General features: G+C 42.2%; 1 protein-coding gene across 2 annotated transcripts in view; it reads left to right on the top strand.

Annotated features, from left to right (window-relative positions):
- The window catches only part of MAP3K1 (mitogen-activated protein kinase kinase kinase 1), a 226,612-nt gene that overhangs the window by 67,326 nt on the left and 147,008 nt on the right, over nucleotides 1–12,278 (top strand). The gene's annotated exons all lie outside the window — the stretch shown is intronic.

Below are 12,278 nucleotides of genomic sequence, written 5' to 3'. Positions count from 1 at the left end.
ACATACTATGTACACATTGTTATTCTCTTGTACCTTGTGTTTTGTATCCTAAGGCTGAGCTGTTTGGTCTTGTCTTTTTTTTTTTTTTTTTTGTGAGACATGGTTTAATTAGCTGTAGCTGCAGGAAATAAACTGCATGAATATCATCAGAATATTTGGAATAGACCCTGCTCAGTGAAAAAAAAAATGTAAACCCAGAAATGTTTTCTTCCCGGCTGCTATTCTGCAGATGTTTTTGGTGGGCAAAATTTATGCACAAGTGTAAAATCTCTGTGTGACATAGACAACTAGTCCTCCAAGCCATCCTTGATTTTTCTTGTAGCTTGAGGAAAAAAGATGCTGGGCCTGGGAGACTGTATTTGATTCCTGAGCCTGGCTCCTGCTTCTGTTAGGTGCTGTGTCTGCAGCATTTGCAACCTCCGGAAAGAGGGGAAGTCCCAGTTATTACGGAACAGTGATACATTCAGGGCCAACCCAGGCTGTACACATAATGGGTTCCAAAATGAGCCACACTCCATCGTGTCTGCCAATGATTTTCTCTGCAGTGGCTGGATGGGAGAGGATTTAGACATTGGGGATGTCTAAATCCTGGGTAGTTGTGAATGAAGGCTCTCGGTCCGTAGTTCGTAGCTTCAGTGTCTAGTTCTAAAGCAGCTGGAAGCCCAGACAAACTGGATACTGCAGGACAAAAAAAAAAAAGGTTTGATGCGTTTTAAACAGATATGCATGTAACTGCTTGACATTTTAGGCCGATGTAATAAGGTATGCTTGACTGTGTGCCCAACTTTAGTCTCAAATTTAATGAGCAAAAAAGTATGAGCACAAACATGAGTAAATGTGTGCATAAATATTAGTACTCCTCCATTTAAATCTGTGTCTCTCCGATCGGAGATTTAAATGAGAAGTGATGCTGGAGTGGTTTTGCTGTGCAGTGCATTATTTAATGTTTATATTAGAAATCCAACTATATGCAAAGGATACAGCGATCAAATTGAGCCCCTGAAGCAGCCCTATTGAGAGAGGGCGAAACTCGGCCAGAGTCGGGCTAGTTTGTACATTCCTGTTTCTATTCAGTAAAGAAATACAGATCGGACATTTGACTCCTATTCTGTACTTCCGCCCACACGGCTTTATTAGGCAGCCTTCCTTGCTGTTTCTTCAGTCCAAAACAAGAAAAGAGGCAGCTGACGCCTCAACTCTCATCCGTGGCGTGACAAAGAAGTATGCTCGCTAGCCCATCTCCTCCCAACTGCAGCAGAACAAGAACTCTATATAGCTCCGTGACTGCCGCAGCCAGCGTGCTCTTACCTCCTAGGTCCTTCACGCTGCATTGCCATGCTGACACTGCCATCTCCCATTCCTCTTCGGCGCGTGTGCCTGATCATTATTTCTAGGGCCCAGGGCGGGAAGGCCCAGGTGTGCCAATATGATATCTCCAAGGCCCAGGATATTTAAAGCTTAGCGTTACTGCAGCCAGACGCCTCTGCAACAGGTGGTCCTGCTGTTGCTGGCGTTTGTTTCTATTCATGCCTTTCCTCCTTGTCTCTGTTCCAGTTTTTACCACGTTCATGCCTTGTCTCCATTCTCCACCTTACTCCAGTCCTTTCTTCCCCTTGCCTGATCTCTTGCCGTGACCTTTGCCTGGCTACTGACTCTGCACGACCAACAATTTAATAAAAATCGCTATATGGGTTAACCATTTGAAGGCTACTTTACCAGACCCCCACTTGACATGTTTAGCTGGAAAATGGGGGGGGGGACGATCTGGGGGTGCCTGTGGACTCAGCTACTATGAAAAAAGCATTTTTCTGGGTTTGGTGCCATTTGCCGTCAGCAGCATTGCGGAAAATTCAGTTTTATTACGCAGGGTTTATATATCCAGAGCTTTGGGAATACAAATGTGCATCTGGGACTCCGACCAGTGCCTCGGATGCAATGCGCAAGCAGGCACATTAAGCCATATGTTCACAGGATGCCATAAACTGCGCAGTTACTGTGTCCAAATCGGAGGATAGAGGTTTCATGGTCTGGCTCCCTCCTTTATTTACATTTGATGGGTGGAGATCCTCTTCTACCTCGGGGGGGGGGGGGGGGTGTGGTAAAAAAATTCCTCTGTGGGGCCTTAGTATTGGCTAAGAAACAAATCTTACTTAATTGGAAATCTGAGACCTTACCCTCAGCGAATGTTTGGAAGGCAATGCAACAGATAGCCCAGTTGGAGTTCTTGAGACAGATTTATACAGCACCCCAAGCAGTATCTTTCAATGAGGGGGTTCTTCCTTTTCTGGGAGAAAATCCTCACTATGCTTTAGGAGGTTCTGACGATTCAGTGTCTCTCCAAGAACATGAGGTTGGATTGTTAGTTTTCTTGAGTTGGATCCATGTTTCTGTGTTGGTTGAGTCAATACTGTAATAATGTTTCTTTATGGTTCCAATAAAAGAGATTAAAAAAAAGAATCATTCTTCTGCTGTGGAGATTCACTTAAATCCTGCCAGCCTCAAACCCAAGGGCTCAACCTGAGGGGGAAGAGGCTGGCATAGGTAAAGTCTCTGCTTAGTCCCAGCTAGAAACAGGTCTGCCTGCAGTCGGCGTGGGCCCAGCGTGTGCCCTCGTGCTGCGTAGTACCAGTCATACCACAATCCAAAGAACTCGCACGCTGTGGCAAATCGGAGTCGTCAGTACCTCTCCTCCTTCCCATGATGCAATAAGTAAAGGCCACAACGCCTCCCCTCCTGCCCATGGCACAACAAAAGGCCCGGGGGAGGGGGGAAGGGGCATAGGTATGCTGAGGCGGAGGCCAGGAGTGTGTGTGAGAGTCTGTATTTGTGTGTGAGGAAGAGAGAATCTGTGTCTGTGCATTAGAGAGTGAAAACCTGTATGTACATGGGGAGGAAGAGAGTTGGTGAGTGTGAGAGAGCCTGCATGTGTGAAGGGGAGACAGCCAGTAAGTGGGAAACAGCCTCTGTATATTTGGGAGAGGGACAAAGAGCCAGTGAGTGTGAGAACCTGTGTGTGAGTGAGAAAAAGTTAGTAGAAATGAGCCCATATGAATAAGTGAGCCCATATGTGTCTGCCCGCATGAGGGAGAGAGTGTCAGTGAGTGTGAGAGTCTTTGTGCATGTGAAGGAGAGAGAGTGAGTGTAAGAGCCTATGTGTGTGTGTAAGGGGTAAAGCCTGTGTGAGGCTAGAGTTTTGTTTGAGTGGGTGAGCGAGATAGAGCCTGTATGAGGGCTTGTGAGTACCTGTATGTATGGGTGTATGTGTGTGTCAGAGAGAGGGAGTGTGCATGAAAGTGAACATGTGAGTGTGTTTGTGAGGGAGAGAGCGAACATGTATGTTAGTGTGTGTGTTTATATGAGAGAGGATAAAGTGTGCACCATCCCTCTCCCCACCAATCCATGATAATCTAAGGGTGGCTGGAAATCAAAAGTTCCCAGGTATGGGATGTGAGGATGGATATTTTGCACCCCTATTTATTTGAATTATTGGACTTTATTTGATATGTCTGCTTTTGTGAAATATTTTATTGGTGGTTGGTAATTTTTTAATATGAATTATTAATTATTGGTTGCTATTTTTTTCATCAGTTCTTTTGAAATATTTATGAACTATATTGTTTTTTTAAATCATATGGAAGTATGGTTTTACTAGTAAGAATTTATATTTCTTGGCTTTGTGAGGGATGGTGATGTTTCTGATTTTCCATTCTTGAGCTACATACAGTCTGGCTTGTTGCAGTTTCCAACTGCATGTTTCTGTTTATATTTTATAGTCACTTTTTACAGTATTTGGTAAGGGTCTGTCTGTGTTCTGCAAGTGTGATCAAGGTGTAAGGTATTCTGTTAGGTTGTAGTTTCTGTGTAGGGATCTATAGTAGCCTGCCTTGTTCTGTTTTCTTAATGGCAGCCAAGTCCACACCCAACACTCGTTGCAGTAGGCTTAATACCATATGGGTTCCAAGTGACTTTTTTTTTGGCAGGGTTTTCTGGTCAGCCCCTTAGCAGTACATGTAAATATAGTATACATGCTATGTCATATTTTTACCTCAGAAAACTGTACTTTGAAAGACCTTTTCCATGTAAATACTGTTATAACTGCATAAATTGTAATTGTGTGTGAGGGAGGGGGTTGCAGAGATTGTAAGCTTTATCTAGGGCACATCATATGCTTGCACCGGCCCTGTGATTGCAGTGATGGGTACAGGGGTGTGATATCAGCTAAAAAAGACAAAATAGTGAGGGCAAGTTGGTATTGGGTTCCATGTGGGAATTTGTATACTCATCTACCAAAAGCAGAGGAATCTCAACTGGACAGACTGGATGGACCACGTTGGGCTTTCTCTGCCATCATCTCTCCTGTCCTACTGGAGATACACAATTATTTGGACTCTGATCAAAGTGAGAGGCTTAAATCTCTACTTAATATAAATACAGACAAAAATAAGTGATTCTGAACTTGGTAGCCAAGGGAATCATATAGGCCTCAGAAAGTCACACTACTGTGTTAAGTTTTCCATTTTCTTCATCTCTTAAGGACATAAGAACATAAGATTGCCATACTGGATCAGATCATCAAGCCCCATATCCTCTTTCTAAAAGTGGCCAATCCAGGTCACACGTACCTGGCAGGACCCTCAAAGGTAGATAGATTCCATTCTGCTTATCTCAGAGATAAACAGTGGATTTCTGCAACTCCTCATTAATAATGGTTTATGGACTACTCCACAAAAAACCCACACACACCAACTGGTGTACTCCAGTACACACCAATGTAAACAACCCAAAAAGCAAACAATGTACTGGTCATAAATTAATCTAGCACATAGAACGCCAAAACAACTTATGTAAGACCCTCTAATCACGAGCAGACAATTTATATGAACAACTCGTTTCTCATAGGGGTCTCTGTTACTTTGATAAGACAGGCTAAGAGAGAATTTGAAAAGAAGTTGACTGTAGAGGCAAAAACTCACAGTAAAAACTTTTTTAAATATATCCGAAGCAGAAAGCCTGTGAGGGAGTCAGTTGGACCGTTAGATGATCGAGGGGTTAAAGGGGCACTTAGAGAAGATAAGGCCATCGCAGAAAGATTAAATGATTTCTTTGCTTCGGTGTTTACTGAAGAGGATGTTGGGGAGGTACCCGTAATGGAGAAGGTTTTCATGGGTAATGATTCAGATGGACTGAATCAAATCACGGTGAACCTAGAAGATGTGGTAGGTCTGATTGACAAACTGAAGAGTAGTAAATCACCTGGACCGGATGGTATACACCCCAGAGTTCTGAAGGAACTAAAAAATGAAATTTCAGACCTATTAGTAAAAATTTGTAACTTATCATTAAAATCATCCATTGTACCTGAAGACTGGAGGATAGCAAATGTAACCCCAATATTTAAAAAGGGCTCCAGGGGCGATCCGGGAAACTACAGACCGGTTAGCCTGACTTCAGTGCCAGGAAAAATAGTGGAAAGTGTTCTAAACATCAAAATCACAGAACATATAGAAAGACATGGTTTAATGGAACAAAGTCAGCATGGCTTTACCCAGGGCAAGTCTTGCCTCACAAATCTGCTTCACTTTTTTGAAGGAGTTAATAAACATGTGGATAAAGGTGAACCGGTAGATATAGTATACTTGGATTTTCAGAAGGCGTTTGACAAAGTTCCTCATGAGAGGCTTCTAGGAAAAGTAAAAAGTCATGGGATAGGTGGCGATGTCCTTTCGTGGATTGCAAACTGGCTAAAAGACAGGAAACAGAGAGTAGGATTAAATGGGCAATTTTCTCAGTGGAAGGGAGTGGACAGTGGAGTGCCTCAGGGATCTGTATTGGGACCCTTACTGTTCAATATATTTATAAATGATCTGGAAAGAAATACGACGAGTGAGATAATCAAATTTGCAGATGACACAAAATTGTTCAGAGTAGTTAAATCAAAAGCAGATTGTGATAAATTGCAGGAAGACCTTGTGAGACTGGAAAATTGGGCATCCAAATGGCAGATGAAATTTAATGTGGATAAGTGCAAGGTGATGCATATAGGGAAAAATAACCCATGCTATAATTACACGATGTTGGGTTCCATATTAGGTGCTACAACCCAAGAAAGAGATCTAGGTGTCATGGTGGATAACACATTGAAATCGTCGGTTCAGTGTGCTGCAGCAGTCAAAAAAGCAAACAGAATGTTGGGAATTATTAGAAAAGGAATGATGAATAAAACGGAAAATGTCATAATGCCTCTGTATCGCTCCATGGTGAGACCGCACCTTGAATACTGTGTACAATTCTGGTCGCCGCATCTCAAAAAAGATATAATTGCGATGGAGAAGGTACAGAGAACGGCTACCAAAATGATAAGGGGAATGGAACAACTCCCCTATGAGGAAAGACAAAAGAGGTTAGGACTTTTCAGCTTTGAGAAGAGACGACTGAGGGGGGATATGATAGAGGTGTTTAAAATCATGAGAGGTCTAGAACGGGTAGATGTGAATCGGTTATTTACTCTTTCGGATAGTAGAAAGACTAGGGGACACTCCATGAAGTTAGCATGGGGCACATTTAAAACTAATCGGAGAAAGTTCTTTTTTACTCAACGCACAATTAAACTCTGGAATTTGTTGCCAGAGAATGTGGTTCGTGCAGTTAGTATAGCTGTGTTTAAAAAAGGATTGGATATGTTCTTGGAGGAGAAGTCCATTACCTGCTATTAAGTTCACTTAGAGAATAGCCACTGCCATTAGCAATGGTTACATGGAATAGACTTAGTTTTTGGGTACTTGCCAGGTTCTTATGGCCTGGATTGGCCACTGTTGGAAACAGGATGCTGGGCTTGATGGACCCTTGGTCTGACCCAGTATGGCATTTTCTTATGTTCTTATGTTCTTAATAGTAGTCATCCATGAAATAAATTTTTTAGTTTTTGATATTTTTCAAAAAAAGTTATCACGATAATTATAGGGAAGATTCCCAATTGAAATAAAAACAGGTACTTATCCACACTGAAAAGGTCCCAGATAACCCGACATGGCCATGTTTCGGACTGCCGTCCTGCTTCAGGGGAAAAAGGTAGAAACCGATTCAGACAGCCATCTCCTATGTGGCTCAACAAATCATCTTCTTACAGCGTATTTTCTCCGTGCCAATCCTTTTGTAGAGGCGAGCTATTCCAAGCACACACACGGTGCATCCAGGTGGAAAGCACTCTGGCAATGACTTCCAAAGCTTGATTACGAGTTGAGTGAAAAATATTTTCTCTTATTAGTTTTAATTGTACAACTTAGTAACTTCAATGATTATCCCTTAGTCTTTATATTTTAAAAGAGTTAACGGATTCACCTTTACTTGTTCTACTCCTCTATCCTATCTCCCCTTAGACATCTGTTCCCTCTGCTGAAGAGACCTAACTTCATCAGCCTTTTCTCATAGCAGAATCATTCCATCTCCTTTATCATTTTGGTCGCCCTGCTCTGTACCTTTTCTAATTCTGCTATATTTTTTTTGAGATGTGACCAGAACTGCACTCCATACTCAAGATGAGATTGCACCATGGAGCAATACAGAGGCATTATATTTTCTGTTTTACTCTCCATTCCTTTCCTAATAATGCCTAGCATTCTGTTGGCTTTTTTGGCTGCTGCTGCCCACTGAACAGAATATTTCAAAATGTTATCAACGATGATGCTTCAAAATGCTTCAGCAAGGATTTTGACAAAGACCAACAAAAGAGACCACATAACACCCATCTTGCGGAACCTGCACTTGCTCCCAATCAAATACAGAATCTCTTATAAAGTTCTAACGATCATCCATAAAGCCATCCACAGTATCGCCCCCCTGGATCTCAAATTCCCATTTCGCCAGCACATGCCCTCCAGACCAGTGAGATCAGCATACAGGGACACCCTGCAGGCCCACCCGATTAAATCCACTTTAAGGAAGAGAGCCTTCTCCAATTCAGGACCGATGCAATGGAACTCCCTCCCCCCGGAGCTCAGACTAGAACAATGCCCAAACACTTTCAAGAAAAGATTAAAGACATAGCTGTTCTGCGAAGCCTTCACCCAATTCGAATGACCATACAAGTTCATATTCAGGCAGCGTTGTTAGTTGATCCAACTCACTAGCATGAATCTTCATCAGCTGTAATACTCCAACCAAGTTATCTAAATGTTTCTTCCACAGTTATTGACTCCAAGTTTCGTTCCCTGTTCAATGTAATGCAGACTTGTGCAAAATTTATTGTTTGAATGTAAACCGAGGTGATTTGTAACTTGTTACAAGAATATCGGTATATAAAAATGCCAAATAAATGTCTAGATATTTTTCCTGAATGGTGACTCCTAATGTGGAACCTTGCATTATATAGCTATATTTTGGGTTACTCTTTCCTAAGTGCTTCACTGCACTTTTCCACATTAAATTTCATTTGCCATTTGCATGCCCAATCTCACAGTTTTGCAAGGTCCTCTTGCAATTTCTCACAATCCTCTTGTGATTCAACAACTTTGTACAGTTTTTTTGTCTTTGACAAATTTGTTCACCTAACTGGTTGATCCCATTTCTAGGTCATTTTATAAATATGTTAAAAAGCAGTGGTCCCAGAACATATCCCTGGGGCTGTCCACTATTCACCTTTCTCCATTGGGAAAATTTACCATTTAGCCCTACTTTCTGTATTCTATCTTTTAACCAGTGTCCAATCCACAATAGGACACCGCCTCCCATCCCATGACTTTTTAATTTCCTAAGAAGTCTCTCATGAGGTACTTTGTCAGATTCTTTCTGGAAATCCAGATATATATGATATCAATTGGCTCACCTTTATCCATGAGGCAAGACTTCCCTTGGCTAAATTAATGTTGGCTTTGTCCCATTAAACTATGCCTATCTATATGTTCAGTAATTTTGTTCTTTGTGTTAGTTTCTACCATTTTGCCTGGCACAGATGTCACTCACTGGTCTGTAGTTTCCTGGATCACCCTTGGATCTCTTTTTAAAAATTGGCGTTACATTGGCAGCCCTCCCGTCTTCAGGTACAATCTCCATATTCACTCCCTTGTGAGATCTAGATATTTCCACAGTCAGTGTGTAACTTTTATCCCATATCTTCTACAGTCCGACCTCGGGTCTGCACTTTTTCGCTTTGCCTGCTGAAGTCTCCTCTTCCATCTCCCGTGTTCTGCTCTCACGATCCATTTAGAATGCAGCAGCAGGAATTTATTTTCTGACCTGTCAATCTCTCTGCTTTCCTGATGCTCTACTCTCTCTAGAGACTGTTTCTCCGTGAAACTCAAGTTACTCTTCTCCCTCCTTCAAGGCCTTTTTTTTTTTCTTTTTTGAAATCTCTGATCTAACTTGTCAGTACATACAGTTAATACAGGTCTTGTTTGTCTATTCCACTCCTTCCTGCCCCACAAGCCTTCTCACTTGTGTTCAGTATCTGTGTGGAGCTCAGGTCCACATCATGGTATGCCATGCCCTTCCTCTGAGAAACCCATTACTCCCCTCTGTGATCTATCACCATTTCATTCCTGCAGCTGCCCTCTTTCTCCTCTCTCTTCTTTGGCTCCTTTTGCATCTACTTAGTTTCTTTTAGGTCAGGGAATGCCCGTATCTGTTGTAGTCGCAGAGCTACTCTCCATGAGTTTTGACATTTGCCTTCTACAATGCTGTATACATGAAAATAATTCTTCTGAGCTCCATTGTATTCTCTTAGGTAAAAGAGGCACACAGGGGTCTTAGAGTTACAGGTTTCAGCTTCAGTATCACTGAGCCGAAGGGTTTTTAAAAATTCACCTCACAGGTAGGTGTTTTATCTTGCCTTGAATTTATTGGACCACAAATTTGTCTGCTGTTTAAATACAATGGTCACCTGATCTCAGCACTGAACATGTGCTCTTCTGTTTGAAAGAAAATGATATTAAACACATTGCATTCATAACTTTAGATGATATAAAGATTTATAGGGCAAGGTTAAATATCTTTTATATTGTGATATGCTACCTTGATATTTGCATAGTTCAAGAGTTAAAACAGTTTTCTTTGGATCATTTCTGTTAGATAGCTGTGGCTGGTAAATTTCCACATTCTCCGTTAACAAGCAGGCATGAATTAACCATTATGCGTGAGTAACATCATCTGATGGCACTGACACAGATCCCTGGCTCTCAGAGCTCAGTAAAGTCTTACTGAGCATGCGCCTTATTGAGTCCCTCTGTCTTTCTTCATTCAAGCTTACTGCACAGATGTGACCCAATCTATCTTTACAATTTTTATGCAGTTGCCTCAGCAGCTGCTCAAACAGAAGTCCGTCCGTCCCCCCCCCCCCCCCCCCCCCAACTCCCCTCGAAAAAATAAAAATAAATTGAGACACCCAAGCCTCTGCGTGAGGCTGAGCTGCTCTTTGTCAAGAAGCAAAGCATCATTGGGCTCCCGGTGCAAGAAGTTAAGGAGGAAAATTTCTCCTCTTGATCAATGTTGCAGAGATGGGAAGGGCCCTCCACCACCACCACCACCACCTCCCTCATAGCTTGCCAGCTTCTGCCTCTGCCTCAGGTCAGGGGTTGAATATGGCACAGAAGCCTGAGACGCTGAGAAAAGCAGCTACGCATGGATGATCCTCTTCGGGGTTATCCCGCTTGGAGCCAAAGAGAAGATGAACGCTATCGGTGCGGGCTGCCAAGGTGGGACATATCTTCATTGGCACAGGTGGCATCTTCATTCATGGCATGGATGATGCCAAACCATCCGTGAGTGAGGAGATCAAATTTGCAGCTGATGCGAAATTATTCAAATAGTTACATTAGAAGCCGATTGTGAGGAATTGCAAGTGGGCCACGTGAGATTGGGGGCGTGTGCAACTAAATGGCACATATGGAAGAATAATCCAAGCTATAGGTGCATGCTGCTGGGTCCTGCATTAGGCTTTACCACCCAAGAAAAGGATCTTTGAGTCATTGTGGATAATACTTTGAAATCCTCAGCTCAGTGTGCGACAGTGGTCAAAAAAGCAAATAGAACATTAGGTATTAGGAAGAGAATTGAAAATAAAATGAAAGATATGATAATGCCTTTGTATTGATTCTTGTTGTAGTCATACATTGAGTACCTTGTGCAGTTCTGGTCTCCTCATCCCAAAAAATTATAGCGGAGCTAGAAAAGATACAAAGATAGATGACAAAATGATAGAGAGCAGAACGGCTCCCTATGAGGAAAGGTTAAATGGGGATACAGCTATTCAACCTGGGGAAGAGATGGCTAAAAGGATATATGATAGAGGTCTCTAAAATCATGAGTGGATTGGAATGGTTAAATAGAGAATGGTTATTTACTCTTTCTGGTAGTACTAGGACTAGAGGACACTCCATGAAACTAATAAGTAGTACATTTAAAACTATTCAGAAGCATTTTTTCACTTGGCACACACTGGAATTTGTTGCCAGAGGATATGGTGAGCGTGGTTAGCATAGCTGGGTTTCAAAAGGATTTAGATGAGTTCCTGGAAGAAAAAATGTACATAAGCCCATATTAGCCATATAGACTTGGAAAAGCCATTGCTTATCTCTGGTTATGAGCCAAAAGGATTGGACCTATTCTTTGGGATCCTACTAGGCACGTGTGACTTGGATTAGCTACTGTTGGTGACAGGATGCTGGGCTTGATGAACATTTGGTCTGACCCTGTATGAAATGTATTATGTTACATTATTTAGCCTTTCAATACTAAAACAAGGGGACACGCCATGAAACTAACAAGGAGCAGATTTAAAACTCCAGAAAGTTCTTTCAGTCAACACATAATCAAGCTGTTGAATCTGTTGCTAGAGGATATGCCTAAGGTGACTAGCATAGTGGGGTTTAACAGAGGTTTGGGAAAGTTTCTAGAGGAAAAGCCCATAAAACATTATTTCTTAGCATCCAGTCAAATGAATCCAGAACCAAGTGGGTTATGCACCTCTACCAGTAGTTGAAGACTGAGCAAACTAATGTCGCAGTGATATCAGCCTGCCAGTATTCTCCATCTCCAGCAGATAATGGATGTGCATTTCCCTACTGAGGATTGCTTCATTTTGAAAAGGAGAATTAAGGATATTACATTTGCCCCGCTCTCTTGCAGTGAGATCAAATGATCCCTCCCCCAGTTGAGAATTCCTGAGGTCCCTCAGATGAATGCCATGGTCCGGTAGCTGGTTTTTCAGCCAGTGTGGACTTTGCTTAAGCAGCTGAAAGGCAGCGGGTGTAGGAAGCCGAGCGTGGTGGTAACAGCATATGCTCTCT

Source organism: Rhinatrema bivittatum, chromosome 1, assembly GCF_901001135.1.
Source record: "Rhinatrema bivittatum chromosome 1, aRhiBiv1.1, whole genome shotgun sequence".
Lineage (NCBI taxonomy): Eukaryota > Metazoa > Chordata > Amphibia > Gymnophiona > Rhinatrematidae > Rhinatrema > Rhinatrema bivittatum.
Note: the sequence above shows the minus strand (reverse complement) of the source record. Positions and strands in the feature narration are given on the sequence as shown.